Here is a 14779-nt window from a genome sequence, read left to right as displayed (position 1 = left end):
TTCTTGACATTTTCCCACAAATTCTCTTTTTCTGTATTAGTGAGAATTTAGGGAAAAATGTGCTTAAATGTCATGTAAAAAAAAAAAATACACTAAATGTTTTTGAAAGAAGTCTCTTCTGCTCACCAAATCTGATCAAAAATAAAGTAAAAATAGTGTAATATTATTACAATTTAAAATAACACTTTTCTCTGTGAATATATATTAAAATGTAATTTATATCCTGTGATCAAAGCTGAATTTTCAGCATCATTACTCCAGTCTTCAGTGTCACATGATCCTTCAGAAATCATTCTAATATGATGATCTGCAAGAAACTTTTCTGATTATTATCAGGATTCTTTGATTAATTTGGAAGTTCAAAAGAACATTATTTTTTAAATATAAATTTTTAGAACACTATAAATGTCTTTACTGTCACTTTTGATCAATTTAATGCATTCTTGCTGAATAAAATGATTAATTTCTTTCTAAAAATCTTACCCCCCAAAATTTAAATGGTCCTGAAACTGATAAGTAAAATATTTTCTTTTGGTTTTAGGGTTAAATATGGCAGAAATATAGTGTCACCTCATGTTGCGTTCAAAAGTCTGGCTCTCATCTTGACCTGATCCGTTCAATTTCCTAGAAAATAAAGACAAAAAGCACATTATTAAAACATTTACAGCTACCTAGAATAGTGAGTTTATGAAGAACAGATCAAACATATATTACACAAATAGTTGTGGCACATGACACTCATTAACTGAGTCCCAATTCAGAGTCTGCGTCCTTCGAAGGCCGTATGCATCACAGGGGTGCGACGAAGGCTGTCCCAATTCAAATGCTTCTTCAAATGCGGCCTGCAAATGCGTCCTTCTTTTCCAGGCCACAAAGGATAGAACAGAAGGACCATTCGCAGCCTAGCCTATCTCAAGATTCATTGCACGCCGGTGACGACTGGATTTTTTGGGGAGAAAATGCTGGATTACTCTTTTAAATAATATTGGGTTTCAACTTACTCAAATATTGAGTAAAAATACTCAAACAATACAAATGTAAAAATAAATAAATAATAAAGCAGTTCAAATGTTGTCTTATATCTTTCTTTTGAAAATCGGACAAAAAGACAAAGGTACATGCATAACGGCGAAGGAAAGAATCACAATCCCATGAAGCATTGCAAACAGCATAATCGAATTAAAAACGATGGAGAAATATAAAACAACACATTTACAAATGTTGATTATACATACAGACACAATATATTTTAAGTTCATTGCAAAATAATGCATACATTTACAAATATTTAAATATTTTGAGAGCGTAGCAAGACTCGACCACGCCATTCACAGTGCTTCATGGGAGTGTATGGCGCTAAACATTTTGCTCTTTTCGACTTGGTGTAATTTTCTAACAGCTTCACGGGTAATGTTGTTTTTCACCACGGATTATGCTGTTAAACATGATTGTTTTAAAAAATAAGCTGAAATAACACTGACAGCTTCAACAGAAGCAAATAACATCGATTAACAACCTCGTAGCTCACAGTAGGTCTGCACTGCAAAAAATGCTGTTCTTACTTAGAATTTTTGTCTTGTTTCTAGTCAAAATATCTTAAAGTTCTTAAATCAAGAAGCATTTTCTTGACAAGTACAAATTATTTTCTTGTTTTTAGAAAAAATAAGTCAAAATTAAGTGAGTTAAAACAGGCAAAATAATCTGCCAATGGGGTAAGCAAAATAATCTTAGTCCAAACTGAAAACAAGATTATATATCTTATTCTTGGTTTGGACTAAGATTATCTTGCTTACCCCATTGGCAGATTATTTTGCTTGTTTTAAGGAAAAACGTACTTAATTTTGACTTATTTTTCCTGAAAACAAGAAAATAATTTGTACTTCTTGTGCTTCTTGATTTAAGAACTTTAAGATATTTTGACTAGAAACAAGACAAAAATTCTAATTAAGAACAGCATTTTTTGCAGTGTGTATTTAAAGGTTTTTAAGTTATTGTTAAAAATCAATGTCCTTATAGAGAAAATGGAAAATATAATTCCTGAACCCAACTTTTGCACTCTGTAGATAGTTTATACTCTTTATTATGTAAATAAATGGACCAAGGTGAACATATTTAGACAACTTGTGAATCCTGATTTGTTTTCAGATATATCAATATCACTTTCAAAAAAGTCCAATACAAGAGCAACCCTTTGTAGGCTCAGTTTTTGCAATCTTCGAAGGCATGGCCTTCTGAAGTCTGCATCCTTTGAATTGGGTCAGTTGTCCAGCTGTGCTTGTCAGCAACGGCACCACATATTAGAAAAACCAGACTGATCCATTGCACTAGATAATGACATGGTTTTATCTAACCAAGCAATCAGAGTTAAACTCTTCTAAGAATAGGTAGTTGTTTAGCAGATGTTTTCATTTATCCAAAGTGACTTACAGTACACTAATTACAGGGACGACCCTCCTGGAGCGATGCAACATTTGGCACAAGGGCACAATGCTAATTGTTCACGGCTCATTCCTTGAAATGTTCAAACTAAAAACCTTCCAGTTAGTGACTGAGATGCCACACCACCTACAGCATTGTTCAGGTCTAAAAAATCCACAAAAGACTCAGTAAACTCGATTCAAGTCTGGTCTTCGGTCGCCTGACTGGCTTTCCTCACACGTCCTTCTGCAGGCCTTCAGAGGGCATATTGATCAGCCTTTATATCCAATAGCTACTCTGCGATTACCGCAGTAAGAGTGTGCTGTAATTCATGTCATTATTTCTAGAGTGCCGCTGCTTTTCATTTATCAGCGGAATGTTTGTGGGAAGATGTTTGCCATCTTTCAGAGGTCTGCAAATGGAAAATTAATCTCGCTCTTGTAATTTAAACGACAGGGACAGACGCTGAAGGTCTCTTTGCATTACCATACCTCTTCTTCTCCGTCGTTCTCCTCATCTAGGTCATGCTATACACCACCTGAAACTAAAAAACAACACAAGACTTCAGCGTTCCTTTACCGGAGTAGGTCTGTCGCCAAACATGACATTAATTTTTACAAAGTTTTAGAGAAAGATACTCTACAAAAGCTTGGAGCAATTTGTTGTTTTCCTTGAGCAAATTAGTCTTTGTGATTTATGTTTATTTATATATTGCATGCCGTATGAATGATGATACATATGCAGTAAAATATATGCCACTTTTTCAATGCACAATCATTCAAAAGTTTGGGGTCTGTAAGATTAAAGATTTTCAGCATCTTTACTCCAGTCTTCAGTGTCACATGATCCTTCAGAAATCATTCTGATATGCTGATTTGGTGCTCAAGAAACATTTCTGATTATTATCAGTGTTGAAAACAGTTTTGCTGAATAGAAAGTTCAAAAGAACAGCATTTATTTGAAAAATCAATTGTCTACAACATTGTAAAGCTGTATGATTTTTTTTCTGGCCTTTATGATTGTTGCTTATCACACTGTTTGATACGAGTCCGGTGAGATCTTGTATAAAAGCCAAGGCAGACTGTGCAACATCAACATTTTTATGTCAGATTGCATGACATACATATTAGCTAAGACTTTGATCATGATTGACAGGCTATTTCACATCAGTCGTATCAATTGTGACATCCTCTGTGATGCACAAAACTGAAAGGTTACCACACAAACCCAGGCAAACCCTGCTGCTGATGCTGATAATGCTAGAAAGAAAAAAGACACTGAATGAAAGAGTAAAGGTAACTTTCATATTACAATCATATCTTAAAGGAAAGCTAATTAACATATTATTATATTATATTAACATATTTATTATGATATTTATATTGCATTTCATTTTTTTTTTAAACAGAGCAGTGTTGATTTTATCTGTTTTCATGTTTAAGTCATTTTTAGAGATGCACAATATATCAGCCATTATATGTTCATTTTTAGTGTTATCGTTATTGGCCCAATAAGACAATTTGGCCGATATATTAAAGCTGATAAATAATGGATTATTTCCTTCTGCTGAGACACTTCAGATGCACACTGATGGTTTTGAATTGCTTGAAATATGACTGAAATTACTTGATTGAAAAAATACAGTGCAACGTGCAGTCTGTCATAAAAACTATAATGAGAACAATATAATTGTGTGCTTGGGACATAGCTTTTAATGATGAGACTTTTGGTTTTGTAATCAGGCTCTCAAAAATTATATAAAAATTTGAATTTAGATTTATTAGCCAATATATAGTTTTTTTTTTTGCCTTTCAAATATAATGAATTATCGGTTATCGGTATCGGTATCGGCCGAAATCTTTATATCGGTGCATCTCTAGTAATTTTGTTGTGTTTTTGCCATTTTTATCTTTTTAAAAAAAATGTAAAAAAAATTTCTATGTAGTTTTTATTAAGTTTTGGTTTATTTTGTTATTTAGTACACATTATCATCAAATCATACTGTGCTCAGTCACAAGCATTTAATCAGGTGTCGATGAGCATGTCCATCTTTTAATGATGAAAAAACCACAGACAAAACTCCACCAAATCACTGCTTTAAAAATGCTGAGATATTTGAGAAACTCCAAGGCACAAGATCAAGCGCAGACTCCAAAAGCAGTGGATGATGTTGTACGGCGGTCCTGTGAAAGATGAGATGACGGATTCTAACTCTGATGGATGGATACAGCAGTCATTGTACGCATCCATCTCTTCTGGCAGCGTGTCAAAGCCCACACACCGCTCTCTGTCCGTCCAAAACAATAAACCTTCACATTCAGCTTCATTGGGCCCGAGCTAAAATCAAAGCGGCCCTGACATGTCTTCTAAATCCAATCATAGGTCAATAGCTGGAATGATTGATTGGCTTCAAATCCAATTGCATCTTCCCAGGCCTGTGCTTTGGGCCCTATTAGAGATTGGCATTGGCAGGGCCTGTCTTGGGAGTCCCGGCATCGTGGGAAGTGTCTGTCTGCCAGCTCTCTTTAATTGCCTTATTATAGCAGCCAAGAGTTCTGGATTGGCCAGTGCTTATTAGCCTGATTGAGGCTGGTAACGGGGCGAGATCGAGCTGAGGTCTCGTTGAAGGAAATTAAGCTGCTGTGCAATATAACGCTGCAGCAGAAACAAACAAAAACGTAAATGGTACAGTCCAGGGGGATTCAATTAAAGTTCCAACAGGTCCGGTCTCTGAATTTTCTTCCCAGCGGAGGTCCAGACAATTGTACACTCCAAAAAATTGTTGGGTTGAAACTCCAAACAAAAGTTGGGTTGAAAATGGATTTACCCAGCAATTGGGTTGTTTTAACCCAGCGATTGGGTTAAATGTTTGACCAACCTGCTGGGTAGTTTTATTTAACTCAACTATTGTTTAAAAATTACTGTATTGATGCTTAAAATGAACCCAAAGTATGTTGGAAATTAACATTTATTAATATGTTTAATCAATTAATTTTTATTAATAAGTTTAATGAATAATAATTAAACAATAGACATTTATTAAATTTCTTATTAATAAATGTTCATCTTTTGATTATTATTGTTGCCTCTAGTAATTATGTGTCTGATTTTTCATTTCCAACATATTTTGGGTTCATTTTACGCCAGACATATAGTAATTTTGGTAACATTTTATTTTAATGTGTCCTTGTTACACCTTGTTACATGTATTTACTATATTATTAACTATAAATTAGGCATAATTACATGTAACTGACTATAAACCAACCCCTAATCCTACCCTAACCCTATAGTAAGTACATGTAGTTAACCCTCTGGAGTCTGAGGCTGATTTGGGGCTTGGAGAAGTTTTGACATGCCCTGACATTTGTGCTTTTTTCAGTTGTTCATAAACATATAAATGACAAAAGTGTCATTACACTGTATTCAGCACAAACTAGGCTACAATAATATGTGAGGAACATGTATGTACATGTTTATATTTTTGAAGGAATAATGTTTATGTGTGGTTATTGAAAAAACAAAAAACTTAAGTCACTGAAATAAGGCCAAAAAAAGTATATTAAAAGACTTTTGGGTATTTGAGGTTGTAGACTAGAGTTTTTGCTTCAGAATTATGTAAAAATTATGCTGCCTACTCCTTCATATAAAACAATATATTGATTTAGTTTTTGTAAGACACTTTTTGTCAAGAAACACAGTATGCGTGGAGGCGTGAATCTGCATGAATAATGGATGATTCTCACCTGAGAAGACAAAAGAATCAAATAATAACGACCTGAAATGACTTGCATATTAATGAGGCCTTTCCAGTCAGGTAGGCTGTCAAAAAACCCCTCTGTAATCATGTCTCAGCTCAATTTAAAATAATGGTATTCTATTATATTCTTTAAAATATCATGTATTTCTGTGATGCAAAGTGTCTGAACAATTATGTTACCTCTATGGCATTTCATATAGGCTTTTAGCTTAAAAGCATGCACATTTGGAGAAATATTGATGGATTCTTATATATTTATGTCAATTTTCTATACTGAGAAGTAATATTTATTGTCATCACTATGAGTGCTGGATACTGTGTTTTCAATTCATACTTGCAGCCGGAGGGCGCTCTCTGTGCACATTTAGTCCACAAATTATTCTAAAGAAGAAGAGGACATTTCAGGAATGGTGTTTTCAATTCATACTTGCAGCCGGAGGGCGCTCTCTGTACACCTTTAGGCCACAAATTCATATAAAGAAGAAAAGGAACTAGGAACTAATGGCATGTCTTCTAGAGATCGCTAACCATGGCTTTAACATCCAAATAAACACTTTTCAAGACAATAAATACACGATTGAGACGATGAATGCATGTATTGCCTCTGAATTTGCCTCTGAATAGCGCTGGCTCCGTGGGCGTGGCCGCATTAGCGGATAATGAGCTCAATCACAGACTTCTGACATGTGTCTCTTTTCATACAGATTACATAAACACAGAATGTTTGTTTTCGATTTGACTTGCACGATTTAAAACCTGACATTTCAACGTTTCTTTAGACGTAAGTGTCATTTTTTTGTCATTAGTATTCATAAGTTACAGTTCATTTTCTGAGAACTATCAGATTAAACTTTGTTCAGAGGGAGAGATCACGCATCATGTTAGTTTTCTTTATTTTACAAAAAGCACAACATTGTGTTTTTACTCATTGTGTACACAAATAAAAGAAGACATTCTATAGTTTCAATTGATATATTACTTATGTCTCTATGACAAGAAATGACGGAGTATTTTAAGTCTGTTTTGCTGCAATGTGAAAAAAATCCTGCAAAACGCGCCGGTGCGTTTTCAGACCTCAGGGAGTTAATTATTATTACTCAGTACTTAAATGTATAATTACACTGTAATAGGGACACATTAAAATAAAGTGTAACTGTAATTTTTAAACAATAGTTGGGTTAAATAAAACTACCCAGGGGTGCATTTCCCGAAAGCATCGTTGGTGAACCATGGTCGTAAGTCCCATTGAACTCTATTGGTAACGTGGGAACTTGCGACTATAGTTCACTTTGGGAAACGCACCCCAGCACGTTGGGCAAACATTTAACCCAACCGCTGGGTTTATCTGTTTTCAACCCAACTTGGGTTGTTTTTAAAAATTGCATGTAAGGCAGGTTTTGCATTAACTTCCAAGTCTAATTATAAAAATATTACTCCAATTCAATTTTAAAATATAATAATTTACACAGTTGCTGTCATAACTTGTTTTCATGATAAATGTATTTTAACATATATTAAATAATTAAGACATTACTAACAGGTAAAGTAAACATAATGAATATATAAGCTAATACAGTGCATATATTCCCATTTCTCTAGTGAACTAACATGCTGCGGACACTGAATAACTTGCCTGAGGTGAATGTAATGCTACGTGAGGTTTTATTCTCAAGCTCTTTCTGCCGTTGAAACACTGGTTACACGTAAACATATCTATGCACAGATCATCTGTTCTTCTTCTTTTGCGCTTTTTTCTGTTGTTGCATTACTGTGTGCACTACCTTCTGGACTGGAGTGTGGATTGCCTGTATTCGTCGTCTGACTGTATGCACTGAACCGTACGGTTCAGGCCGAATACATGTATCGTTACACCCCTATTTATTACGAAATGCCCTTAATATGCTGATTAATACTGCTAAATGTCTGGAAAAAACAACTTGTCACAAACCTGGTTTAGTTAACCAGTCGAAATCATCTGTATGACAGATAAAAATAACTGTATTTGCTGCATTCTCGTTTTCTGCAGCGTTTTATTTTGGTGCTCAGTGTTTCTGCTACTGTTGTTAAAATAACCACGTCATCTGCAGCTCTTAATGTGGTGCTTAATGTCTTTTGCGGGAGAGAGTAGCAATGCGCACGAAGCGGAAAGGGCTTGAATGAAGCATGTTTAGCTCTAGATAAAAATATTAGAGGATGTAGCACCGAAAGATCATTACCATATACATCTCTGAGTGCTTGTGGTGTGAACAGCTCTGTTGTTTTGATGCACTGCTCACTTTAAACTGTAGAAACGGTAAAATGGCACAATTATGTCCGGATGGAAACAAGCCGGTCCTCCATTTGAATACCACTGGTGTAGTCCTTCTTTAATCAAACGAGACCGATGTGGTTGTAAGGTTTAAAACGAGCCTGTTTGTTGAGTCACTTTGCTGAGGCCTGCAAAACCAGGTCAGCTTGTTCTGGTTCAATTTTTTTTATCTTTACAAATGTAACAGATTATCAATCGGACTTTTGAACTTTCCTGCAAGAGCAGATTACGGAGGAAACCAAGGCAGAGGTTGTGCATGAACATCATGTAGACTGAACAACACATCTGCTAATAATTGCCAGTGATTGTTGGATGTTGTAAAGGTATGACATGCAAATTGATAAGACCTGCATATCACACCATAAACTTGCATATATTGTTTTTAAAAAACAACAGTTTGACTGTGAGACTTTTGATGCATAGCAAGATGTGCAACAGCTGCTTTGTTTACATTGCACAGAAAATAAGAACCATATAACTTCATTTTCTTAAAAAACAACAAGTGCTAATTAAGTTATTCTAAATGCATTGTGGAATTAAACACTACATTAGGGACTAACCAGGATGAAAAGGGTGCAAGTTGGGGTGTTAATGGTTAACACGGGCTGGTCCCATCACTGGATTCCTCAGCCAGTATTAGCGGCTGTAAAGATAAGCAGTGTTCAGAGTTTGGAGTCCAGAGGCTGTGGCTAACATTGAAGACTAGGATGATACCAGCAGGTGCTCAGTTACTTGTGTCGGAGCCCTAAAGAAGAGCAGAAGTTAAGAAAGGTCTCTGCCGTATGTCTGAGGGTAAGTATGGGCCTCAAACGAAGCTTTAATATGGGTAATTCATGAGGGAATCTAAGAAAATAGCACTGTTTACATAAATACTTAAAATATAATGCATGCATTTATTATTATTTAAGTGGTAAATCATCTGCAATAAGCTTAAATTAAGCTTTTTTAGAAATAAATACAGATGTGCACGTTTAGCACTTTAAAACTTGTAATTTGACTGTGTAGCAGTATTAAGTATTAAATATAAAGTATTAAAATTAATAATTTATATATATACACACACACACATATATATATATATATATATATATATATATATATATATATATAGCTGAAGTTTAAATTATTAATTTAAATTAAAGCAGAGAATATAAAAATAAAAAGTAATTCAAAATAATAATAAAAACTGTAATAGTATCTTAGCACTTTGTCTGGGAATGCTGTGAATCTTTTGATTTCAATGGGATTTGTGTTGCAAGGACGTCGAAGAAAACACAATCTGTTACCGTAAACACTTTGTGCATGTGATGTTAGATCAGATCAGTTCTCACCTCGTCTGGGTCCTGGTCAAATTAGGCGGACGCAACAGTTGTCCAGCAGGAGAGCGCATCACGACAGAGGAAGTGCATGTGGAACGGCTGACAGCACATTAGTGCAGCTCTCAAAGCGTTAGACGGGGCACATGAGCCAAATCCAATAGAGTCTGAGCTCCGAGCAGACAGGCTAAAAGGTTTGTAGCAGCGCTGTGAAATGAACAGATCAACAGAAGCACTGTAATTACCGAGCAATTAACGAGCCGGGTCTCGGCAACATGATACAGTACACAAACAGAGAAAGGGGCATCAGAGTAGATAAAGGTGTAAAGACAGAAATACAGACAAGAGGACAAGAATTCAAGACTAGCGAAAGAAAATGCAGAGAGTAAATGAGACCTCTTCACCGTCTCAATACTTTGTTCTATACAGCAATGAGATTAAATGGAGAGCAAATGGAGACCAAAAGCTACCAGTTATGTTTTTTCTGGGGGAATAAAAATAGTCATACAGTAAGAGTTTTGAGCTATAAAATTAAAATGGACATCAGCTCTGACCACTTGCTCTTGGAAGAACTTGATAAGAAAAGATGGAGTTCATATGTATGCATCACAATGTTGTTGAAACTCTATAGACAAACAATATTTCATGCAAAAGAAAAACATTGAATGCAAAAGTCCCCATTTAATCGCATTGATGTCTACACCCTAAAAAATGCTGGGTTAAAAACAACCCAAGTTTGGTTGAAAATGGACAAACCCAGCGATTGGGTTGTTTTAACCCAGTGGTTGGGTTAAATGTTTGCCCAACCTGCTGGGTAGTTTTATTTAACTCAGCGACTGTTTAAATATTACTGTATTGCTTGCTTAAAATGAACCCAAAATATGTTGGAAATTAACATTTATTAATATGTTTAATGAAATTGATTATTAATAAATGTTCACCTTTTGATTATTATTATTGCCTCTAGTAATTATGTGTCTGATTTTTAATTTCCAACCTATTTTGGGTTCATTTTAAGCCAGACATATAGTCATTTAGTAGCTGAGTTAAATAAAACTACCCAGCACGCTGGGCAAACATTTAACTCAACCGCTGGGTCAAAACAACCCAACCGGTTTGTTCATTTTCAACCCTGCATTTTTTAGTGTAGGACCAGTGTTATTATTAACTAAAACTATTAACTATTGAAATAATTAGATTGATATTAGATAAAAAACATAAACGAAAATTAGAAATGTTGCACTGGCAACTAACTGAAAAAATGTTATGTTAATTTATATTATAAATAAATATTAAAAATGAAAATTAAAGGTGAATAGAAATATTTAAAAAACAATAACTAATAAAAATGACAAAGCACATAACAAAATTACCAAAACTTAAATTAAAATCAAAACTGAAAACAAAAATATAAGCTCATCCAAAATATTACTATACACTAAAAAAATGCTGGGTTAAAAACAACCCAAGTTGGGTTGAAAATGGACAAACCCAGCGTTTGGGTTGTTTTAACCCAGAGGTTGGGTTAAATGTTTGCCCAACCTGCTGGGTAGTTTTATTTAAACCAACTATTGTTTAAAAATTGCTATATGGCTAGCTTAAAATGAACCCAAAGTAGTTGGAAAATTAAAAACCAGATGCAATTAGAGGCAACAATAATAGACAAAAGGTGAATGTTTATTAATAAACTAATATTTTATTAATATAAATTTAACAGTTTAATAGTTTACTAATATAAATTTATTAATAAGCAATTTAATAAATGTTTATTGTTTAATAATTATTCATTGAACATTAATAAATGTTCATTTCCAACATACTTTGGGTTAATTTTAATTAAGCAATACAGTAATTTTTAAACAATAGTTGAGTTAAATAAAACTACCCAGCAGGTTGGGCAAACATTTAACCCAACCGCTGGGTTTTCAACCAAGCATTTTTAGAGTGTAATAGTATATAAATAATAATAAAGTAACGCTAAAGAATTTCCTTTCCTTTGGGCAGAAAAAAGTACCCTTAAAAGGGAACGAGTTCTCAAACTAAAAGTTAGAAGTGCCAACAAAGTAAGTCTTGGGCTTTTCTGGGCTCTAGAGGTGCTATCTCTGTCTTAAGCGGGAGCAATCACTCCTCCGACACATTAATAATTAATCCCAGGGAGTAGTTAATTATTTATGTTAATTGCTGATTTAAGTTTCCTTCCCCAAACACAGAAACACAGGGGGTTGGGAGAACAACAGGAGTTAAGGTCAAACAACCAGGCGTCGAGAGGCAGACACTTTACTCAATCTGTTTAACCCCGCTTTGTTAGCTGCCATCGACTGTGTCACAAGGGACGACCGCCGCATACCGACACAGAGGCTTTAATGATGCACGGCGTGCTTTATCCCTATATATACGATTAATGTAATGTTTTCTTGTGTTGTTTTCAGAATGGCGGCGAGTTGTCTTCAGAGGTCCAGCAGAATATCTGACCTCTTGCTCTCAGTAACAAGGATTCATCCTGTTGTGGAACACAAATCCAACAGGGAATCTCTGTTACTGGGGGTTAAGGTTCAGCGTTTCACTTGGTGGAGGTCAGAAGGCATGGGAGACACCTTGAAATCAAAGCAAATGACATTGAAAAATGCAACATGAGTAGTGTTAACATGCATTGACTTCCTATTAATTGATCTGTGTGATGAGAGGCCAAGGCTCTAATCAAGCTTTTGCATAAAATTAACAGTATAGTACATAATTTCCAATTAGGTTTTTGAGAGAATATGAGAACATATAAAGCTCTTGTCTATATTAGATATATTACGGCTACATTCAAAACCATTGTTTTTTTTTTGTTTTTGTTTTTCATGCACTAGTCAATTTTGAGATTTTGGTTTATTTTGCTTCCATAACCAGTCTTTTTTTGAGATAAGTGGGAAGATACACATTTAAGTGTGTATTTTATTATACTTTATCTATTTGCATCTTCAATTACAAACAATAAAAGATTCGTTTTTTGGTTGAAGTGATAAAAAGAGACATTCAAAATCTCTAATATGTCAACAAAATTAAATTAATTTTGAACCTGGCTTTATGCAATGTTCAGATTTCTGCTCTGGACATTTATGCAAATTATACTTAATTAGATAATGCCTCGTTTGCATATTAAACATAACATTTTTAGAAAACTTGTAATACAAAACAGTTGTCTTAATGTAGCCTACTGTGATTAATCACCTGAGGAAAGTATGTTGATCTATTAGTTACATTTTTTTCCCTATTCACCAGTGGTGCATTACCTTAAAGGAAATAAAAACAGTTTAAGTGTATAAAAAGGGGAAAATGAATTTGGAAGACATTCACAGTCTGTTTACCAGATTCCACTGCATTGCCCTTTCAATTCCACATTTAAAACATCCCATTTGCCTCTTCCTTAGTTTCACCCCAATAGTTACTGGACAGGGTCGGCCCAAGAGAGGTTGAGAGAGGGGGACCGCTGTTGTTTACCTGTCATGGCCTGCCTGGCCTCCGCTCTTCAATGCTTCTCCCCCGGGGTCTTCCCATCTCCTCTGTTGTTCCCAAGACAACAATCCCATTTCGTTTGGTTCTTCTCAAACTAGCAGGGGTCTCGGGAGGCTCTCAATTAACTAGCTAGTCAACGCTCCACAAGCAATGCTGCGGAAAGGAACAGAAGCGGGATATCAAACAGACTGTAAACATTAAAGACTTCTCTCCCCTAAGGGTGATGGTGGGAAAGAAATAATTAGTTTAGTTTTATAAATTATATAAAGGTGCACTGTTTTATTTCTGCACCATTAATGGAACTGCAATGACTCTTACCAAACAGGTTTCTCAAACACTCCCCCTTCTGCTAATTGGTCAACCAAACATGTAGCCCCGCCCACAACTCAAGGAGTAAATGTTTGAGCCATTTAGCACATCAAATGTTTAATTATGTCAATTATTGTTTTGTGTATAGAGTATTTGTCCATAGTAATTAAATATGCAAATTCATTTATGATCCAAGACACTAATGCAAAGACAATGTTGCAATATCCAGTAGAAAACATTTTTCTCATTAAAAATGACGTGAAATGTTTATTTTTTAAATATTTTATTTCAACGTACAGTTTATGGTTTATTCCAGTGACATCATCATATCTCCATCAGGTTCTAGACTGCATAATGTTTCTGGAAATGGACTTATGGGTAATCTCTGATGTCACACTGACTCCCCCTTCCTGCTTCAAATCAAGCCATAAATCACGGTGGCGACATTGTTGTCTTTAAACAGATTTCAAAGTGCATTCGAGTAAGAAAATGAAAGCATGACCTAGAAGCAAACAACAAATGATGGAGTGATACTCTACAAGTGCAACTTTTTTTGCTGCATGAAACAATCTTTGAAGGTTGCAGAGTGTGACTCATTTTCATTGGAAAGGAAAGTTAACTGATTTAAATAATTGAGTAATTACTTGACTTAGAAAAATAATGATGTATTTTTCAAGTAACTGAGCCTCTACATTTATTTCATCACATTTCAGGGTAAAAATATCTGAAAGTAAGATAATATGTTCTGGCTATTAATATCATGCCTGTATTGTTGTGGCCATAGGTATAAATATCTAACTCTTACAGCACAATGATCAGACCCATAGTGTCATTTTACTTTTGTGAAGTAACTAAATATGTTTTTGCTTCTACAAATTAAACAGTATTGCAGTCAGTGTGTTGTTTTGACCTGTAGTTAATAAGCTGAACGTCACAGGTCTCATTGCATCCGCCTGTTAGAGAAAGTGTTAACAGCAGTACAAACTGACAGCAATATATGGTTCTATATATATACTAGTTATTTATATTGTTGCATGGGTTTTTTTATTTAAATATCTAAATGTCAGTGAGAAGAAGAAAAAAAATAAAACACTTTTAGAGATCAATCTGCATATATGCTCATCTTTGCTCACTCATTTGAAGGTATCTTGAGTAAAATGGCTCTATATT

At 34.8% G+C, this 14779-nt stretch overlaps 1 protein-coding gene across 1 annotated transcript in view; it reads right to left on the bottom strand.

The window, feature by feature from the left end:
* runx1 (RUNX family transcription factor 1) overlaps nt 1-14779 on the bottom strand; it is a 151735-nt gene that overhangs the window by 130996 nt on the left and 5960 nt on the right. Inside the window, 5 exon segments of the mRNA XM_048198166.1 lie at nt 571-624; nt 2910-2962; nt 9047-9129; nt 9818-10009; nt 13286-13453. The gene's annotated coding sequence lies outside the window, so the exon portion shown is untranslated.

Source organism: Megalobrama amblycephala, linkage group LG7, assembly GCF_018812025.1.
Source record: "Megalobrama amblycephala isolate DHTTF-2021 linkage group LG7, ASM1881202v1, whole genome shotgun sequence".
NCBI lineage: Eukaryota > Metazoa > Chordata > Actinopteri > Cypriniformes > Xenocyprididae > Megalobrama > Megalobrama amblycephala.
Note: the sequence above shows the minus strand (reverse complement) of the source record. Positions and strands in the feature narration are given on the sequence as shown.